The following is a 22,064-nucleotide window of genomic DNA, read 5'->3' as shown; positions in this document are numbered from 1 at the left end:
AGGCAAGATATACAATGGAGAAAAGACAGTCTCTTCAATAAGTTATGCTAGGAAAACTGGACAGCTACATGTAAAAGAATGAAATTAGAATACTCCCTAACGCCATACACAAAAATAAACTCGGGCTTCCGTGGTGGCGCAGTGGTTGGGAGCCCACCTGCCGATGCAGGGGACACCGGTTCATGCCCCGGTCCGGGAAGATCCCACATGCCGCGGAGCGGCTTGTCCTGTGAGCCATGGCCGCTGAGCCTGCGCATCCGGAGCCTGTGCTCTGCAACAGGAGAGGCCACCAGCAGTGAGAGGCCCGTGTACTGCCAAAAAAAAAAAAAACAAAAGATCAAAAATTAATCATCTTAGTTTCTACCTTACAAATCTAGAAAAAGAAGAGCAAATTATATCCAATATAAGAAGAAGAAGAGAAGGAATAAAAAATTACAACTAGTAGACTGCAACCTTGTAAAATTCACCTATTAGTTCTAGGAGTTTTTTATTCAGTTTGATTTAGTTGGTTTGTTTTTGTTGTTGTTGTTGCTGCTGCTGCTGTTATTTGTAAATTCCTTGGCTTTTCTTTTTTTATTTATTTATTTTTTTTGCGGTACGCGGGCCTCTCACTGATGTGGCCTCTCCCATCGCGGAGCACAGGCTTCGCATGCGCAGGCTCAGCGGCCATGGCTCACGGGCCTAGCCACTCTGCGGCATGTGGGATCTTCCCAGACCGGGGCACAAACTGTGTCCCCTGCATCAGCAGGCGGACTCTCAACCACTGCGCCACCAGGGAAGCCCACCTTGGCTTTTCTATGTAGAAAATCATGTCTGCAAATAGGGACAATTTTATTTCTTCCTTTTCAATTCATGTCGTTTCTTTCTTTTTGTTGTTTATTACATTGGCTAGGCCTTTTAGTAGAGTATTGAATGGGAGTGGTGAGATAAGGTATCCTTTCCTTGTTACTCATCTTCCTGGGAAAAGCATTCAGTCTCTCACCATTAAATGATTTTGGCGATGGCTTTTTTACAAATACTCTTTATTAGGTTAAGGAAATGCCCTTCTATTTCTAGTTTTTTGAGAGTCACTATAAGAAATAGACGTTGAATTTTGGCAATTTTTTTTGTGTGTGTTGGTTGATATGATCATATGGTTTTTCTTCTTTAAAAGTGTTAACTCAGCAGATTACTTTGATTGATTTTTAGATACTAAGCCAGCTTTACATTTCCAGAATAAAACCTGCTTGGTCATGTTATATTATTCCTTTTATGCATTGTTGGAGTGAATTTGCTAATATTTTATAGAAAATTTTTACAGTGATACACATGAGATAGATTGTTTTATTGTTTTGTAGTTTTCTTCCCTTGTGATGTCTTTGTCTTGTTTTTAATATCAGGACAATGCTGGCTTCATAAAATGAGCTGGGAAGTATCCCGTCCTCTTCTATTCTCTGGAAGAAATTATATAGAATTTGTGTTAATTCTTTAAGTGTTTGTTAGAATTCACCAGTGAAACCACCTGGGCCTGTAGATTTCTTTTACAAAAGATTTAAAACTATGTACTCAGTTTTTTAATAGTAATAAGACTAACCCTGTTACCTATTTTATCTTCAGTGAGTTTGATAATTTAATTTTTTTAAGGAATTAGTACTTTTTATCTATTGCTGAATGTCAACTTCACATGCATGGAGTGTTTTGTAGGATTTCTTTATTATCCTCTTAATTCTGCACACTCTGTAGTGATATCCACTTATTTTATTTCTGATATTTGTACAGATATTTTTATCTGTAATTTTTATCTTTTCTATTCTTTGGTCAGTCTTATTAACATCTACTTTTGACACTTCAGATTCCTTACAATAAATATTTATTATTTTATACTTAGAAAAATATTATAATTTTAAATACATTTTAAATTTGCTTCTTCTACATTTAAATTATGAATAAGAATGCCAAAAACATGGAGTTGATATGTGGACTAAAAGCAATAATGCACATAAAAGTTCTGTACAGTCTATATTCATGTTAGCTATTATGATTATAACATACATAAGTAAAGGAAGACAGTTGCATAACTGATGTAGAAGAACATTGTTATACAACTGAAAAATAGATGGTAATATGTGAATTATGATTTGGGGGTGTTCAAGAGAATAACCTAATTTTTTTTTTTTTTTTGCCACACCGCACGGCATGCAGGATCTTAGTTCCCCCAGCAGGGATCGAACCCTCGCCCCCTGCAGTGGAAGCACATAGTCTTAAACGCTGGACCACCTGGGAAGTTCCTCGGAATAACCTAAATTTTAAAACATGGTTTCCCACAACATTTAGAGTACGGTTGTCCACAATTAGATGTATGATATTTGTTTATTTAAAATTTTAATCACTTCTGAAAATGACTAATCACAACTAAAAATTTTAAATCTTTGTAGATGAGTATAAAGAGCAGTAGAAGGTGGGCAATTATCTCATTAATTCTGAAATATCTCATGTATTTCTTTGAAGACCAGTTACCTAAACTAAATCCTACAGCATAGTTAGTGGATTCATATTACATATTTAGGTCCACAGGTAGATTACCTGTTGGCCTAGAACATGCTAGCTTACTTGTCCTATTTTTCAAATTAATTTAAAAAAACAACCAATATAAACCTGTCCTGAAAAGAAACGATTCAGATAATATACTTTTAAATCTTACCTTTTATATTAGCACAGAGTTTAGGGGCAAATGGGAGGGTGGGGTGGGGGAATTACATTTTCTTTTAAAGCACTTAAAGTGGGTTGGTACAAATACTCCATCTCATAAAAAGAATTGCTGAATTTTCCCCCTCTGAAGCCTGGAAGCACTCTACCTGGCATTTGGAAGATGCTACTCTATGAGGAAGTGGTCCTCTAAATACTGAGCTCTCAGAGCCCCGTGAATTCGCAGGTATGAATGAGGCAAGGGAAATGACAAGACGAGAAGGATTCCAATTGTAGTAGAGAGAAGAGCATTAGAGGAAGCCGACACATTCAGCCATGATTTATGCAATACCCAAGTACTAATTCTCAAGCCAAGAGCACACTTTCAGGCTATATGCAACCACCAAATTATCATAAATTAAGCTCAGGCAAAAATAAGGCCATAAAGTGGACATTTTACAGTGGCTATTGACTATGATGTTCAGTTTGCATTAAATCTTCTGAAACATTATTAGTTTGTCAACTGAATTAGTAACTGGTGTCTTCTTGGGAGGGAAATATATAATGCTTCAAACTCCATATATATTACTCACCACAATTAAAGTCACTCGCTGTAAGAAGCTGCTATCTATATGCAACAGACTAATTATTTTGTGCTTCTTTACTAAGATAATGGGACACTGCTGCCAGTGGGAAAATCTTGATCATACATTACGTGGTACTTCCTAGCAATTTTTGATGAAAACTACAGGTAGAAACAGATTATAATGGGAACATCTAATAGAAATTCATCTCCATTTTGCTTCAGATGGAAGACATGCTGCTTGGGCCCTGAAACTTATTCAATTTCATTCAAATGGGATGCAGATTTTTCAGGCAAAAACTAAACTCAAAAAATACATGTTTCAAAGGGTCCTGGAAGAGAGTGAAAAGTACCATAAATGTTGACCACTCAGGTTTATTAGGCTACTGCTCCCAAGGTAGGAATAGAGGGCTGAACTCCTACTAAGGGCCATTATCTTTGTTATACCCTATTCCACTGGCAGTTAGTAACCCCAGGTTCACAAAGCCCATGAGGAATACTGTTCAGTCCTTTCATAAATTTCCCATCCACTCCACAGTCAGGTCTCCCCAATGCTGCACAGGTCCCTACTTTCACCTCCTTTGATGTCCTGCCTCTGGCACTGCCTCCTAGGGCAGAAGATGAAGACTTTTCCAGTGAGACATTGAATAGGAAGGCATCTCCTACCTGGGCCAAAAAAATTTTATACACGAACACACTAATGAACACATACACACACAAACACATACATTCATACATATATTCACAGACACATTCACATGTAATATATGCACGCATATATTTATTTTATGTAAGTGTGTATATAGGATATGTATATCCCCCTCCTTGTCTATAAATCAAAGCATCCGTCATTGGCAATATGACTGATAAAATGCTTAGTGAAGTATCAGATAAGTACTCAATAAAATATTACTTAAAATGGAAAATTGCCGAGTTATTTTTGCTAAATGCTAGACAATGTACTTCTTAAGACCAACTTATTTATTCATTTATCTGCTCATTCATTTAACCAATATTTGATGAGCACCAACTATGTGCCATGTACTAAAATAGATGCCAGAGATACAGCCCTAAACTCAACAGTCTCAGCCCTCGAGAAGCTTTCATTCTTGTGGGGAAGAGACAAACAGGTAAATATGTCAGATGGTGATATGTCCTATAAAGAAAAATAATGAGTTGCAGTGAAAACAGAGTGATGGTGGGCACTCTATATATGGTGATCAGCAAAGGCCTCTATTACAGGGTCATATTTTAAGAGACTTGAATGAAATGAGAGAGTAAACCAGGAAGATAACGGGAGGAAGAGCATTTTAGACAGAAGGAGCGACATGTACAAAGGCTCGGCAGCAGGAGCGTCCTGTGGCTGGATTACAATGAGAGAAGGGGAGAGTGAAAGGAGATGAGGTCAGAGAGAGAGCAGAAGAAAAGATAATGCGAAGCCTTATAAGCTTTGGTGATGGCTTTGGCTTTTACTGAGTGAGATGGGAGCCATCAGAGGGTTTTGAACAGAGGAGCTACATGACATGACCTTTCATAAGGCTTTCTCTGTTTGCTCTGTAGAGAAAAGATGGCTGGGAGAAGAAAAAGAAGCAAGTAGAGAAATTAGGAGTTGACCACAATAATCTGAGCGAGAGAGGATGGTGACTTGAACCACAGCACTGCAGTGCAGGTGTTGAGAACTGGTCAGATTCTGAATATGTTTTTAAAATAAAGATGACAGGACATGCTGATAGATTTAGGAGGAGCATAAAGAAAAATAAAGAATCAAAGTTTACTCCAAGGTTCCTGCCTGAGCAACTGGAATAAGCGAGTTGCAGGTAAAGTGCCAGGAGGCAGTAGGTGCTAAGAGATGCCAGCAATCGTATGCATATTACTTCCTTGGGGTGAGACTAGTGACTGTCCTCTTAACCAAGCACAGGTGTCCTAATGAATAGCTGTAATGAAAGCCTCTGTCTTTGAGCTGTTAGTTTTTATCATCAAGGGGGACTCTAAATGCCAAAAACTTCTTCACTGGGGGAGGGAGCTGGAGCCACAAATAAATCTCCAGGGATCTCATGGACAATTTCTATAAATTTTCTTTTTGTGCTATATTTTAAGATGTGCTCAAATTTCCACAGGCAACATACTAAAATCAAAATTATTCCAATCCTTCTGATGTGGAGTTATAATTACAAGTGACCATTCAAAGTATGCTTTAAATACAGTGAACGAAATGTAGAACATAAAATCAAAACCAAGCAACATGGCTGAATGCAGTCTTTTAGGAGGTATAGCAATGTGGCTATTTTAAGGAGCTATGTTTAGGACAGTCAGCCTGAATAGTCAGCACATTCGTTACAAATAAAAATAGCTTCATGGAAAATATAAGTAAATTCATAGAATATAGAATGATAGGCCCAGGGCTTCCCTGGCTGTCCAGTGGTTGAGACTCCGCACTTCCAATACAGCGGGCATGGGGAACTAAGATCCCACATGCTGCTCAGTCAAAATAAATAAATAATAAAAATTAGAATGATAGGCCCACAATTACTGAATAAGAGAGGATAAAGTATACTATAGGTATATTGCCAAATTTAAAGTTGACAACCAGGCAGACAACTGTGATCTTCCAAAATATTCTTCTCGTAGCCTTTTCGAGAGACAGAATGTGAACGGACTGACCCGCGGGTGGGACAGAGGAAGATAATTCTAAAGATGTCACCCATGATCTTTCAGAGTTTCTAGACTCTATGGTGAAATTGTAGAGGCAATTTTACACTGAGAAAAGAAGTATGTCTGCAGAACAAAACAGATCCATACATTTGCCATCCACAACTTAGCACACAAATGTGTGACTAGAAAATGTTATCTATACCAACGCGTGCTAGATATTCTCTGTTTGCCCCTCTAGGTCCACTCTCCAGCCTTCTTCATCCTGCTTTGCATCTCAGGAGTCTGATTTTTATTGGCTATGTCATCTGGACTCCCTGGCCCTTTGGATTTAGCCAATGGAAAGCACCAGATTGAGATCAAAGAGCAAAAGGAGAAAAAGATTTCTCTCTCTGCTGGACCACGGGGTTGGTCCACAGTTCTTGTCCAGGAGTCCTCTAAGTCTGACCAAGTTCTGATAACTACTCCTGCCCCTTGCACCTGTTTCCTGCTATTGCTAGCTGTGGGGGCCCATCATCCCTTAATAGTTTCCTTTAAACTTGCCCACACTTTTGTGAGACATGTACCAAAATGTTCATTGCAGCTCTATTTACAATAGCCCAGAGATGGAAACAACCTAAGTGTCCATCATCAGATGAATGGATAAAGAAGATGTGGCACATATACAATGGAATATTACTCAGCCATAAAAAGAAATGAAATTGAGCTATTTGTAATGAGGTGGATAGACCTAGAGTCTGTCATACAGAGTGAAGTAAGTCAGAAAGAGAAAGACAAATACCGTAAGCTAACACATATATATGGAATTTAAGAAAAAAAAATGTCATGAAGAACCTAGGGGTAAGACAGGAATAAAGACACAGACCTACTAGAGAACGGACTTGAGGATATGGGGAGGGGGAAGGGTAAGCTGTGACAAAGCGAGAGAGAGGCATGGACATATATACACTACAAAACGTAAGGTAGATAGCTAGTGGGAAGCAGCCGCATAGCACAGGGAGATCTGCTCGGTGCTTTGTGACTGCCTGGAGGGGTGGGATAGGGAGGGTGGGAGGGAGGGAGACGCAAGAGGGAAGAGATGTGGGAACATATGTATATGTATGGCTGATTCACTTTGTTGTAAAGCAGAAACTAACACACCATTGTAAAGCAATTATACTCCAATAAAGATGTAAAAAAAAATAAAAATAAAAATGCTAAACATTACATATAACAAAAAAATAAACTTGCCCACACTTCTGTAAATAACTCATTATTAAAATCTCTTTAATAACCCTTTTGAATTTACTGTCTGTTTCCTGCCCCTCAACTGATACACAGTGATCTCCACACTTGCTTCATAATCATTTGTTGAGCTTTTTAGAAACATAGATTCCCAGATCCTACCCCAAACTGAGTGAAACAGAATCTCTATGCCTGGAGCTAAAGAACACGTAACTTTAATAAACAACCCAGGTGATTCTGATGCAACCATCCCCAGACCAGCATTTGGGAACAAGTGCTCTGCAGATCCTACCATACCAAACAGAATCATCTGAAAATAAACATGGTGCTTCCAAAATACAACCCCAGCTATACTTCCCTCTAACACCAGAGCAACCAGTACTCAGAAAAAGAAGTGGATTCTCCATGGGGACATCCAAAGCTGAGGAAAACGAGCATACGGTCTGCAGTGATAGGAGATGCTCCTGAGCACATTAAGTAAATGCTCAACTACCCCTTTCACATTTGATTAGATCCTCATTTGAAAATCACTTTTCAACCATTTTGCAGGAAATGAAATCCATTTCCACCTCCATCTGGTGCCAAAATTAACAAAGTGGAAAATGCCGACCTGCTTAGTTAGGCCTGTCCAGCTTCAGCTTAGAGTGGGCACCAGAGCACCCAGTGCCTTTCAGCCTTGGAGAAATGAGCCTGTTTACTCCTGAAGACCATGAGCCTCTGGTAGGACCAACGGATATACAGGATCAAGAGCCCAACCTGCTACAGTCTCTGAGGATCTATTCTTCGTTCCAAAGCCAAAGGCATCAGGAGATGGGCTAAGTTGACCATCTGTTCTTCTCTCTGATAATATGTAATTAAGTAGTTTATTTATTCAGCGCTTGAACCCCCTCCTCTCGCCTCCCATTAGTCAGGGGTGATTATGCCAGATCCAGCTGTAGGTAACATATTGCACACTCAGATGAGCGCTGTGCTACAAAGCACTCTGCTAGCCTCCTGGCTATGGCCACCTCTCAGACCCTACCACAGGAGTGACTGCGTGAGGCTTGCTGCTCTGCTGGCTTTGCTTTCTTCCCCAACGATTAGGCAGCACTTTCCTGCTGTGCATCAAACCATTTACTGTGCATATTTAATTCATTTGTTCAAAGATGAATTTACCCACATTCTCTGATCACTTCCACCAAGCCAGCTTACTGGCTAGGCAGCACCGATGGATTTGTCCCATCTGGCAAATTTTATCTAAATATGTAAACAAACAAAAATGTACCCAGAGCCTGATGCACGGCTTTAAAAGCAACGGGATTGACTCCATAAGCCTCCGGCTAAACTTAGAGCTGAAACTATGATTACATATAGCATATGTAATGTTTTGCATATTACATGTAATGTTTCGCGTATTGCATCTGTTATTGTGGCCTGACCAACAAATATGTCCCTTTTTCTGATAGTGGCTTTTTAATATTTTAAAGGAGAACCATCACTCCTTACCCTATGTCCCTGCAGTTTCAATGGGTCTGACATGATCCAAGGTTGGGCTTATGACCTTGGCCAGCCCAATAAATGCAAATTCTAAAAACAGTTGAAAAAATGGAGCTTCTTCCACTGAGGTCTAAGAAGATATCAAGGTTCCTTGGGTCATTCTGGTGATAATCTAGCCATCTAAGTATTAGCTGGCTGAATACAATCAATCAAAAAGAACCAGAACTCAGAGATGAAGAGACCAAGTCCTAAGCAAACAAGTCACCATTTGAGCCCCAGATCCTGCCGACGCTATACCTATTCCAAGACTTTTCTGGTATGTGAGCCAATAAATTCTTGTCATTGCTTAAGTCACTTGGTTATTTTTTAACACTTGCAAACTTAAGAATTTTGATTAATATATTTCTTTATTTTAAATGTGATAGGTCACTGTAAAACCTCAACCATTCAGGCATGGATTGGGATAAATTCACCTGAGCTTAGCATATTAGCATATTCTTTTTTGTAATAGATGGTACAAATGGAAGTTAGTAAATATAAATCAGTTCCTGAAAAAGTAACTTGAAAACAGTAATTCCAAAACCATAGATTCTTGAGAATAGGAAAGGGCTAAAGGTTATTGTAGTACAAACTAATGGTCAATGATATTAGTTCCCTAACAGTGACATTACTCAAGTGGAGGCTGGAGGACACTTGCCCAAGATACTGTAAACAGTGGTATTAGGGCAATGAAGATATTTGTTTGACGTCCACAAAGCTTGCTGTGGTAAGCTGAATAATGGATCCCAAAAGATATGCCTGTCCTAAACACTGGAATCTGTGAATGTTACCTTATATAGCAAAGAAGAATTTTACAGATATGATTAAGTTAAGGATCTTGAAATGGTAAGGTTACCCTGGGTTATCTGGGTGGGTCCTAAATGTAATCACAAGTACTGAAACCTACATTTAGAGTCTGAGAACTTAACTATTACAGATAAGATAATGTCTACCTGTGTTTGATCGCTCCCAATGATGAGAAAAGGACAAAGTCATCAACCATTTGTAAGGTGGACTATCTTTTCATGTGCAGCTGCCTCTAGTCAGCAAGAGGTTTTCCTCATATCAAGCCCAAATTTACCTCCTTCTATAACTTCTGTCAGTTGTGAAGCTTTCTGAAGAGACAGGGGATATATCTGATAGGTTTTCCACAACACAATCCATCACACCCCTTTAAGTTTTCTTAAGTATATAACTGTATCAAATCAACACATTATACACCTTAAACTTACACAATGTTATATGTCAATTATATCTCAATAAAGCTGAGTAAAATATATATTCTTTGATTTAGCCCCAATGTCATGGAAAATATTACACATACTTTCAATGTAAGGATAACATCTATGGAGTATACATGAAATAGTTCAGCAAGAAAAGTTAATTTTAGGGCTTCAAGCAAAAATATCAGATCAGATAACCGGAATACCTCCTTTTATAAAATATATAGATATTCTGGTTAAAAAATCACAAGTATCCTTTTAAATACATGTCTGAGCTTAAAACTAAGGAAAATCCCCAGGAATCAAAAATGAAGATGGAAGGAAACTCAGTGAGACAGTACCAAGTTGTCCTGGTTTGGTGATTGGGGAAGGGATTGGTCTGGTCTCAGCCCAGGGTCTTCGATTTTAATAGCTGCACACATAGGACATAAGACCTGGGACCTATGTGAAACAGACAGTTGAAAATGAGACCTTCACCCTTAATCCAGAACCTTCAGAGGACTGCACTTTCAATTAAATGGTGTTTTGTATGCTCACTGGCACAGGAAGGTAATAAAGAGGCAGATGCAGTTCTACATTCCAGGCAGGAGGAGTGGGGGAAGCCTTCCCTGAAAATTCTTAACCTGAAGCCTTTCTTCCCATGAGTTTGGGTTTATTTTATACTGTCTTTGCAGGGTCCTATATTCCTAAGGCAAGAAATTAACATAAAAATTTATCCTGGAACACCTGGCAGGAGAAAAGGAGAAATTTACCTCAGTAGAGAAAGACTCAGCCCAAACCGCATAAAAATCCCATGGAAAAAGCTCTACTGATATTGTACATGCAAAACAAAATTATAGAGCTCAAGAGGAAAAATCTAATGTTCATGATAAATCAGCAGATAAAAAGAAGAACTAGATGCCCCACCCCAAAACTTCAGAAAATAAAACTGTCAGAGATCATTTTTTTTAAGTATGCTTAAAATGATTAAAAGGACAGTGTATTGAAAACATGCAATTAATTCTGGTCCTTCCCAAAACCCTTCTAAAATATAGTAAACCTTTTTCCTCCCTAAGGCATAAACACACAAATGTAAAAAGAAAATAATTAAGAACTAAACAAAAAAATTTTGAAGGATGGACAAGTGATAATTTACTAGTAGGCAAGAAAAGGCTACATTCTAAAGTAACAATCAGAAAAGCCAAGAAGTACCCAATTTACCCTACAGATAACACTGCCATATTCAACAAGCCTCACACATATGCTCAAAATATTCATAACCCCACTGGTACATATGAGCAGATGACCCAAGTATGGGCTAATATTTGAGAAAGAAGATGTGAAAGTCAGACTATACCTAAATTGCAACTCTGCAACTTTGTACTATGTACAAGTATTTACCTTCTTTATGTCTCAGCTTTGTTACCTGTAAAATTAAGAAAATGATATCTCCAATAGTTAAAGTGAAGATTAAATAAGTTAGTATGTATTAAATAAGTTAATATGTGTAATGCACTAGAAGAGGAACTAGTGCAGAGTCAGTGTTTAATAAATGGTTGCTACTACAGTTGCCATTGTTGTCTGAAGAGAGGACAAAATGAAGACACTGAAGCCAATTAGAGAAAATGGAGATCATATAGGGTGAAAAAAAATATTTTAAATTAATAATATCCTCAGAGAGATAAAATATCTTGGCTATTGTGCTCAGGAAAAAAGAGCATACATTTATTATTTTTTTTAAATATATACTCAGAGAATAAATACAGTCAAAAGAAAGAACAAAAAAGGTTTCAAGAAATCTCTAGAAATTTGGAATGGTGGGAAAAGGATACCTGAAAAACCACTCTATAAAAACAGTGGAGGGGCTTCCCTGGTGGTGCAGTGGTTGAGAGTCCGCCTGCCGATGCAGGGGACATGGGTTTGTGTCCCGGTCCGGGAAGATCCCACAGGCCGTGGAGCGGCTGGGCCCGTGAGCCATGGCCACTGAGCCTGCGCGTCCGGAGCCTGTGCTCCACAACGGGAGAGGCCACAGCAGTGAGAGGCCCCCGTACAGCAAAAAAAAAAAAAAAAAACAGTGGAACACTAGCAAAAATTGTCAAAATCAACTTATTCAGACCACTGGAAATTAAAGAATGACATAAAACAATCCAAGGAGCGTTTATTCAAGGAAAACATCTGAGTCTCATAAGGACAATGAGATTTGAGGTGTTTTAATGTAACCTATTCCTAACCTATTCCATCACCCTCTACCCAGCTCTGCAATAGCCTTGAAAACCAACAGTCTAACAAAGAGAATAGCTGTGGAAACCAGCAGCCTTAGGGAATTCAGGTGTTATACTAAGAAATATCTAATTAACACAAAGCAAAACGGTATGGAGGGACTTCCCTGGTGGTCCAGTGGTTAAGACTCCACGCTCCCAATGCAGGGGACATGGGTTCGATCCCTGGTCAGGGAACTAGATCCCACATGCTGCAACTAAAATATCCCACATGCTGCAACTAAAGATCCCACATGCCGCAACTAAGACCCGAGCAGCCAAATAAATAAATATTAAAAAAAAACAGTATGGAGGAACAGAGAAACAAAAAGGACAAAAGACATAGAGATATAAATAGCAAACCTGCAGACATAAATCCTACCTTGGCAGTAATTTGCACTAAATATAAACAGGTTAAACACTCCAATCAAAAGGCAGATATTGACAGATGGATTTTTAAAATATATATATTCCAACTGTATGTTGTCTACCAGACATACACTTTACACTCAAAGACACAAGTAGGTGAAAAGTAAAAGGACAATAAAAGACATACCATGCAAAGAGTAACCAAAATAAGTTGGAGTGGATATACTTTTATCAGGCAAATTAAACTTTAAGACAAAATTGTTATTAGAGAAAAAGGTATTTTATAATGATGAAAAGGTCAATCCATCAAGATGGCAAAACGATTATAAACATATATTCAACTAACACAGCCCCAAAATAAATGTAGTCAAAACTGAAATAATTAAAGGGAGAAATATATAATTCGACAAAAATAGCTGGAGACTTCAAATCCCCACCTTCAAGAATAGATAGAACAATTAGACAAAAAGACAAGGGAACAGGGCTTCCCTGGTGGCGCAGTGGTTGAGAGTCCACCTGCCGATGCAGGGGACACGGGTTCGTGACCCGGTCCGAGAAGATCCCACATGCCGCAGAGCGGCTGGGCCCGTGAGCCATGGCCACTGAGTCTGCGCGTCCGGAGCCTGTGCTCCGCAACGGGAGAGGCCACAACAGTGAGAGGTCCGTGTACCGCAAAAAAAAAAAAAATCTGTAGGGTAAGCTGGCAGACTGAAAATTCAGGTAAAAGATAACACGGCAGTCTTGAGTCCAATTCCACAAGGCAGGCCAGGCAGTCTGGTAACTCAGGCAGGGTTTTCATGCTACAATCTCAAGACAGAATTGCTTCTTCCTTAGGGAATCTGTCTTTGCTCGTAAGGCCTTCAGCTGATTGGACGAGGCATCCCCTCATTATGGAGAATGATCTACTTTACTCAAAGTCTACTGCTTGCAAATGTTAATCACATCTAAAAAATACTTTTTGCGGTACGCGGGCCTCTCACTGTTGTGGCCTCTCCCGTTGCGGAGCACAGGCTCCAGACGCGCAGGCTCACCGGCCATGGCTCATGGGCGCAGCCACTCCGCGGCATGTGGGATCTTCCCGGACCGGGGCACGAACCCGTGTCCCCTTCATCGGCAGGCGGACTCTCAACCACTGCACCACCAGGGAAGCCCATGGAGGAATCTTAAATGCATATTACTAAGTGAAAAGAGGCCAATCCAAAAAGGCTGTGTACTGTATGATTCTAAGAATATGATATTCTGGAAAAGGCAAAACTATAGACACAGTAAAAAGATCAGCAGTTACCAAGTTTTTGGTAGGGAGGGAGGGATGAACACATGGAGCACAGGACATTTTTAGGGCAGTGAAAATACTCTGTATAATACTGTAATGATGGGTACATGTCACCATATATTTGTCCAAAACCACAGAATGTACAACATTAAGAGTGAACACCAAGGTAAATAATGGACTTTGGGTGATTATGATGTGTCAATGTAGGTTCGTCAGTCTTAGCAGATGTACACTTACGTGGGAGATGCTGATAATGGGGAGAATATGCATGTGTGGGAGCAGGGGGTATTTGAGAGACCTCTGTACCTTCCCCTCAAGTTTGCCATGAAAAAAATTTCTCTCTAAAAAAAGTCTTAATTAAAAAATTATGGGCTTCCCTGGTGGCGCAATGGTTGAGAGTCCGCCAGCCGATGAAGGGGACACGGGCTCGTGCCCAGGTCCAGGAAGATCCCACATGCCACGGAGTGGCTGGGCCCGTGAGCCATGGCCGCTGAGCCTGTGCTTCCGGAGCCTGTGCTGCACAACGGGAGAGGCCGCAACAGTGAGAGGCCCGCGTACCGAAAAAAAAAAAAAAATTATAATGAAGGTGGCAAGTAGGAGGGGAAAAGAAGGATAGAGTATGATGAATGCCAGGGCAAAAGTGAAAACAAAATGCAATGAATATACTGAGGTCACATGTGATTAGGCAAGTGTTACTCAGCAATGTTTTTTTTTTAAAAACCTTATGGTACTTTTCCATGTGTTACCACCTACTTCACCCTCATTCCCATCTACACCAATACAAAGGGGGGGATGGGGTAACTACAGTTAGGACTTCACTTAAGGAACTGAAAACTCACCAGTCTTCACACATCTGATTGCTGTACATCCAACCATGTTCTCTACAAAGAGAAACAGCAGCTACTGCTGCTGGTTTAAAATAGGATGTCATATCTAGTGGTGAAATAACATTTAGAAGACTCTACTTTAGATCTGAGTATATATGGTGGGGAGAGAGAAGGAGGCCAATTTTTTTTTTTAAATAAATTTATTTATTTATTTTTGGCTGCATTGGGTCTTCATTGCTGCGTGTGGGCTTTCTCTAGTTGCAGCGAGAGGGGGCTACTCTTCATTGCAGTTCGCAGGCTTCTCATTGCAGTGTCTTCTCTTGTTGCACAGCATGGGCTCTAGAGGTGCGGGCTTCAGTAGTTGTGGCATGCAGGCCCAGTAGTTGTGGCTCACGGGCTCTAGAGCTCAGGCTCAATAGTTGTGGCGCACGGGCTTAGTTGCTCTGTGGCATGTGGGATCTTCCTGGACTAGGGCTCAAACCCATGTCCCCTGCATTTGAAGGCAGATTCTTAACCACTGAGCCACCAGGGAAGTCCCAGGAGGCCAATTTTTAAGAACAATCTTACTTGTCTGGTGGGACTCATGCTTTATCTCAAACACAAATGTGCTATTAAGTGAATCTAAAATAAGTGATACAAATCCCTCTACTGAGCCAGTGGGAAATTCCAACTTTTGTAAGTTGGGAAGTGCTAAACCAGCAGCCTTTTAGAAAAGAGTATCTGTCTTTTTGAGCTGTTTCTGGGGAACTGCATATAAAGCATTCTGAAAACAAAAATACTTCCCAATTTTTCCAGGATTTGTTTGCCATCTTGATACAAGGCTACCCAGGACAGATATTGTCAGGGCTCAAAGTATTTTCAGGATTATATTCACAGTTGAAATGTTCTCCAATATGGTGTTTGAACATCAAAACCAAAACAGCCCTTGAAGAGATTAAAAAAAAAAAATTCCTTAATTTTTTAGTCCCTACAAAATGTCTAAAGGAATTATTTTCTCTACCAATATTCCTATCACTTAATAATTTGACAGGCCTTTCTGAAAAATGTCCTTAGCAGATTTACAACTAGAAGAACTAGGCATATTTTGATTGACTACAGTAAGCTACAAAGTGACATAATTCTGATTGATTTTAGGTGGGAAAGAAAAACCATATGCTAAATGTTTCTGTCTTCTTATGGGTGGGAAGAGTAATTGCTGGTCAGGTCCCAGGGGTTTCAGGAATGGTTAAGTACCCAAACTTCATTTTCTAGTTAAATCTTTGAGTCATTCTTCTGATGATTAATTCAGCTTTGCAAAAATATACTCTTGTGGCAACTTATTTGGAATAAGAAGTCAATGACAAAACCTTAACTTTTTTTTTCCCTCTCCCGTTGCAGAGCACAGGGTCCGGACGCGCAGGCTCAGCGGCCACGGCTCACGGGCCCAACCGCTCCGCGGCACGTGGGATCTTCCCGGACCGGGGCACGAACCCGTGTCCCCTGCATCGGCAGGTGGACTCTCAACCACTGCGCCACCAGGGAAGCCCCAAAACCTTAACTTTATTGAGCTTATATGTTGACACAACTGTCAAAAGATAACTAGATTTTTTTAAGAAAAGGTTAGTTTATACACGACAAATTCAGGAAAGATGACTAAAGGGGAGTTAACGATGTTTGGAGTATATTCCTAATATGGGGAGGCTATTAGAGACTGAATGTTTATGTCCCCTCAAAATTCACATGTTTAAGCCCCAACCTCCATGTAATGGTATTTGGAAAGGGGGTCTTTGGGAGGTAATTGTGGTTAGATGAGGCCATGAGGGTGGGGCCCTCATGATAGGATTAGTGTTCTTACAAGGAGAGACACCAGAGAGTTTCTCTCCACACACACACACACACACACACACACAAAGAAGAAAGGTCATGTGAGGACACAGGGAGAAGGCAGTCATCTGGAAGCCAGGGACAGAGGCCACACCAGAATCTGACAGTGTTGGCACCCTGATCTTGGACTTCCAACTTCCGGAACTGTGAGAAAACAAATTTCTCTTGTTTAAGCCATCAAGTGTATGGTATTTTGTTCTGGCAGCCCGAGCTGGCTAATACAAGGACCACATCCCAGAAGAAAGTATCATGCTCTAATATCCTTTAGCAGACATCTTTTGGGATTTGCCTGCCTAGCCCACATCCCTACTGCTGAGAACAGACACCCCCTTCACCCACAGGGTATTAATGGTACTCACTCTCCTGCCCATAACTAACTGGCCTAGGGGTAGACACCTGGCAAACCATGCTGCTCTGAGCCATACTAGAACCTGAGGCAAAAAGAAAAAAATCAGTAATAGTGATCCTCCCTTTATTCAAAATTTTGTATTCTGTTCACCACGGAATTTTTTACATTAAGTTTTATTTCGTAAAATATTACATTGAAGTATTATTTATCCAGATTATTGATATTTTTAGTCATTGCCTTAAATTTTGCTGAGGCTCCACTCACCTAACCCTAGACCCATCCCTGCTGACAAAGTTAGGTATCCCCTGAATTTGAGAAATGGTCTAAGAAAGCCCGGTGTAAGGAATCTTACACTGGCAGCCTCAAGACTCCATTTGGCCTGTAGACTCTAGTTGTGTGTGTGGTTTTGTTTGTTTGTTCTTAGATTTTTTTGATGTGGACCATTTTTAAAGTCTTTATTGAATTTGTTACAATATTGCTTCTGTTTTATGTTTTGTTTTTTTGGCTGTGAGGCATGTGGGATCTTAGCTCCCCGACCAGGGATCAAACCCACACCCTCTGCATTAGAGGGCGAAGTCTTAACCACTGGACTACCAGGGAAGTCCCTCTGGTTGTGTTTAGTTTTACCTATACTAATATTGTTTAAGTTGAATGCTTTTAAGGAAGAAATGCACTCTGCATATTGCCACTGTCCCATCACTACCCGGTAATTAAGGTGTGGCCCAGCTCCTGACAGCCTTTGGGCCTGACTCTGACCTAGCAGGTGGGACTGGTCACTGAAATTGAGACCCTTTGAGGCCACCATATTCTGCACATGCAGAAAGATGCATAAAAAGCCCAACTGCAGAAAGAAAAATGAAGTAGATGTGCGAGAGGAGCAAAAAGGAGACCTCCAGGAGAGAAGAGTATAAGCTTAACTATGGTGACTTTGAACTTCCTGTTCGTATCACCCACGGGCAGCTCTAATTCTACCTTCAGTCTGAATGAAACACCCATGTCCCTTCTCACTAACTACCCCTTGCTCTCCCACCTTCCTGGGCTAGGGCTCCTGATACGTGGAAACTAACAATCCTCACCAAGGCTCCTAATGAGGAAAAGCCATTGTCCTTTCTTACTTTCTATTTACTGTAAAATGAGCAGATAAGCAATCCACCAAGGAAGTTCTGTCCTGCTCAGGGTCGCCAACCTGTGCAAACAGCTGCCATTTGAAAGGAGGAATGATCTTTCACTCCACAGCCTTTGTTGTGTGGTTCATAACCCCGTCTGTGCCGCAGATATAGTTAACACTTAAAAACTGGAGAGCACAGAAAGGCTGGATGGAGACAGCCTCCAGGAGCTACAAAGAACACCCAGGCTCATGCTGTGATTTACTATTGTTATAATTATTTGGAATCAATTTTAATCAAGAAACAGCATACCCATTTAAATAAAATGAAAAAATAAAAGCACTGGGAAGAAAACCAAAGTTTGATTCCAAGCAAAACTGAAGACTTCAGTCTCTGCAAAGAAAATCTAATTCTGCCAAAATTTAGTATATTTTACATTTAATTTTGCTCTGATTTATGATTGAATCTCCTGTACCAATGGCACATAAAAAACCATTAACTCTGTGGAGGCAATTGTTAGTTTTTATCATAAAAAATGCATACTGCTCATACCATTATTGCTTAGGAAATTAGGAAACACAGCTTCTAATACCCTGTGCATGGAATACTGTAGCAAACCACTTAACTTGCAATAATAGAGTATTGACTGGGTACAGTGATCTGTGAGCCACGGCCACAGTCAGGTTAAGCTATCATCACCCTGTGCTCGATAGAGCCGCTCTAATAATACATTCATTCCACCTTAGCCAAAGAAGAGCTAACAGATTAGCCACAAACAGGCTTAAGAGGCTCTTCCTGTAAAGTATATATTATTTTCCTTGTTTCACTTTGTTTTCAAATACTTAAACTACTGACTTCCTTTTTCCTCCTACCTGCAAAACCTTTAGGACTTTGGAATACTGTAAGCCCATGATTTAAGCAATATCTGAATTAAGAGAAGGTGTTTCTGAGGCTAATTTCATGTTTATCCAAGAGAATCACCATCCAAAAGGTTGGATTATCATTTGCAGGTCTTGAAGGTGTGAGAGGATAAATTTAAGAGCTTTAAAATGCCGTTTAAGTGAGCCTCACTAGCCCAACGGCATCAAAGCACATATATGTGCATGCTCTTTCTGAATGCTGGCTGTGATCAGCACCCCTCTCCCCCTCTTCCCTCTCCCTTCTTCCCTTTCCCCCTTTTCTCTTCTTCTCACACACACACACACACACACACACACACACACACATATCACACATCACACATACACTCACTCACTCACTCACACATAGACTTTTCATTATTCCCTAGTTAATCTGGGGAGGTGATCCAGCATATTACATAGTGACAGGATATGATAGCTTCTGGTTCCTGTCACTATTCTTTAATGGACACTGGAACATTTAGTCTAAAGCCTTTTCTTTGTATCCCAATTAGCACTGTGGACAGATCCTAAGTGTCTGTGGCAGATGAGCCTTAATAACAAGAGAAAAAAGGCACCACCCTGGAAAATCCATCCAAGTTACAGGTCACAGGAGGGAAAGCCTCAGTGGGAGACATAAAAAACTGATATGCCCCCAAAACACTCCTCCTGTTTTACCGTAATTAGTATTACTTCGTTGATTTCAGGCATTACCTAAATGCAATAACTATAAAAATATGAGTCTTTTGAACATATCATTGGGGTCAACTCTTCATAGGTTTCTCATGTTCCTGCAAGTTTTCTGAGAAGAGGCATTGACAGTTTTTTCCTAGACTATCTTGTCAAGAAAGTTTGAATAGCAAACAGCCTTGGAAGCTAGAGATAGTATCTTCCTCTGGGACAGAGGACAGATTTGTTTCCTGACCAATATAAGGCAGGTAATGTCTCCCTCTGAGGCAAAAGTTGATCAGGTTTATCAGCAGCCCCTTTAAAAAACTGGAGTTTCCTAAGCTTGGGGTTCCTCAACCATGACACAAACCCATTATATGCACAGCTATCCCATTGGACCTCTTCTGCATCATCCTTTGGACTTGGGGACAAGGGGAACCAAGGAGATCATGATGCTCATGCTGCCTGGGGAGCCATGAATAAGGAGGTCTGTTGTCTCTACCCAGGAGTCTTATGTTTTCAACCAGCATCCATGAAATTGTCGCAGGCTGACTCCTTAGTTTGCAAGTAAGTTAAAATTTCAGACAATCACAGCTCTGGACACTCACCACACTTAACAAATTAATATGTAACTTGAGAACAACCAACTCTTTCCTCACAGGAATAACAGATTGCTCGACTCCTGAATTGCAGTGGTTCTAAGGGATGTTTAAAATATTCCCCAGACGCTGTCACTCCCAAAAGAATGCTTCACACATGTCCATGAACCGAAATGTCAGCAATAGCCACCACACAGAACTGCCATGTTCTCCCTCTCCTGCACCAACTGCCTCCATAGGTGTTTTGAGCTTCCCCCCAGCAACTTCTCACCACATCCACCCTGTGAATGCCAGTGTCCATGCAAGAGCATGGTCTCCAGAGAATCCTCCATGAGGCCAATTCCAAAGGTGCCAAAACAGTGCTTAGAGACTTCCATCTTTTCCATTCTGTGCCATAATGTGACACCAAGGTTCTGCAACACAACTGATTGGGCACTAGAATCCCTAAAGACTCTCATAAGAAAAAAAATTACAGCAACTACTGACCATTGCCCCATTAAGCAATGAACTCAAACCCATTCCATTGTATAGGCAAGAAAGACAAAACAACACCCTCATCGTTTTTGTCTCTCCTCCTCCTTGTAACCTTTATTGCAGCCAAACTACTCCCTCCAATTCAAACTAACAATCCAATGTTCTTATATCAAAGGATACAGACAGATTCTGGGCAAGTGTCCAAAGGCTCCATTCATCCTGGTAATAGTCTATTACAAACCCTTTTTGTTTATAAGACTATCTGCCAACCAAGGAGCAGAGAACTACATTAAAGAAAATGGAACACAAGTTGGATAAATACTGCAGAAGAAAACAGAGAGGAAAAAAAAGACAAAAAGAAATGTCCTAGACTTTAAAGATATATGGGAAGTATGCACCTAGGCATTTGAACACGTTCTTGGCAGTAAAGACAAGATTGTCAAGGTCATCTTCAGCCTTGAGCACCTCTATCCAGGGAAATAGTTCTTTGCACATGTACTCCAGGCTTTGAAACTGGTCATGCTTTTATCTAGGTGATGATGCTCATTTGTATATTCAAATATGCTAATTAGTAATTATGAAAAGCAGTACATGCAAAACATGGGTGGACTATAGTAATCGCTCAATAAAAAACTAAAGAAAAACTGAGTTTTGCTACCTTTCATTTTTCTGTCTTCATCCTCCCAAAAAAAAGAAAACGTAGACTTGCTAGGGAACAAGAAAAGCATCTGGATCAGAACGCCCCCCAAATTTCACATTCAATCCTGCCATCCAAACAAGGATTTAGAAGCGCTTTTCCTAAACCAATAATTGAGTGGTGCCTGCCAATTTCTCCCAGAACTTGGCTTTTCTTAACAAGCCATTCCACTGCCTTTATCCCTTTTGTTCTTTGCAATGAAAATAAGAAAAACTGGATGAATTGCACACAATCAGCAGGGATATCATGGGGGTAAAATTGTGTAATGAACTGTAAAAAAAAAAAAAAAGGCTTTTGAATCATGGAATTTTCTGAGAAAAATCCACAAATAAAAAAATACCATCTAGAAAGTTGACAGTTTTATAAATTGGTCCATAAAACAGTAATGCTCAAATTTTTTTTACTAGCCTAGAAATTGTTTAGTTTTGATAGCAATGACCCAAGTAGCGAGGACTATATTTCTATGAGGAAAGTGGTAAATGCGTAAAATGTAGCCAGGACCAATTTTTGCCAAAAAAATCAAAGAAACTAAGTTACTTAAAAACAATGAACTAACATCTAACGCAACTCAACAGTGATTTCTCAGGAAGGCTGTACCGTTACCCAGACCTCTGGATCTTTCCACTGCTCTGGTCTGGTTCTCTGAGTCCAAGTTTGATCCTAGTTTGATCACTGAAATAATGTTCAGACCACTTATGGTTTCAGAAGATCTAATAAGAAAATTTCCATCTGAATCTTGATCCTGAAAGAGGAGATTTGAGAAAATGTATCAACCTTGTGAAACAGCCTCTCCCAAAGCTGAATCTACTCCCTGGGAGTAAGTTAAATTACTACAGAAGCACAG

Source organism: Delphinapterus leucas, chromosome 3 (genome assembly GCF_059928025.1).
Source record: "Delphinapterus leucas isolate spDelLeu-1000000601 "Yukka" chromosome 3, BTC_Dleu_Yukka2, whole genome shotgun sequence".
Taxonomy (NCBI): Eukaryota; Metazoa; Chordata; class Mammalia; order Artiodactyla; family Monodontidae; genus Delphinapterus; species Delphinapterus leucas.
This window is presented reverse-complemented; position numbering follows the sequence as displayed.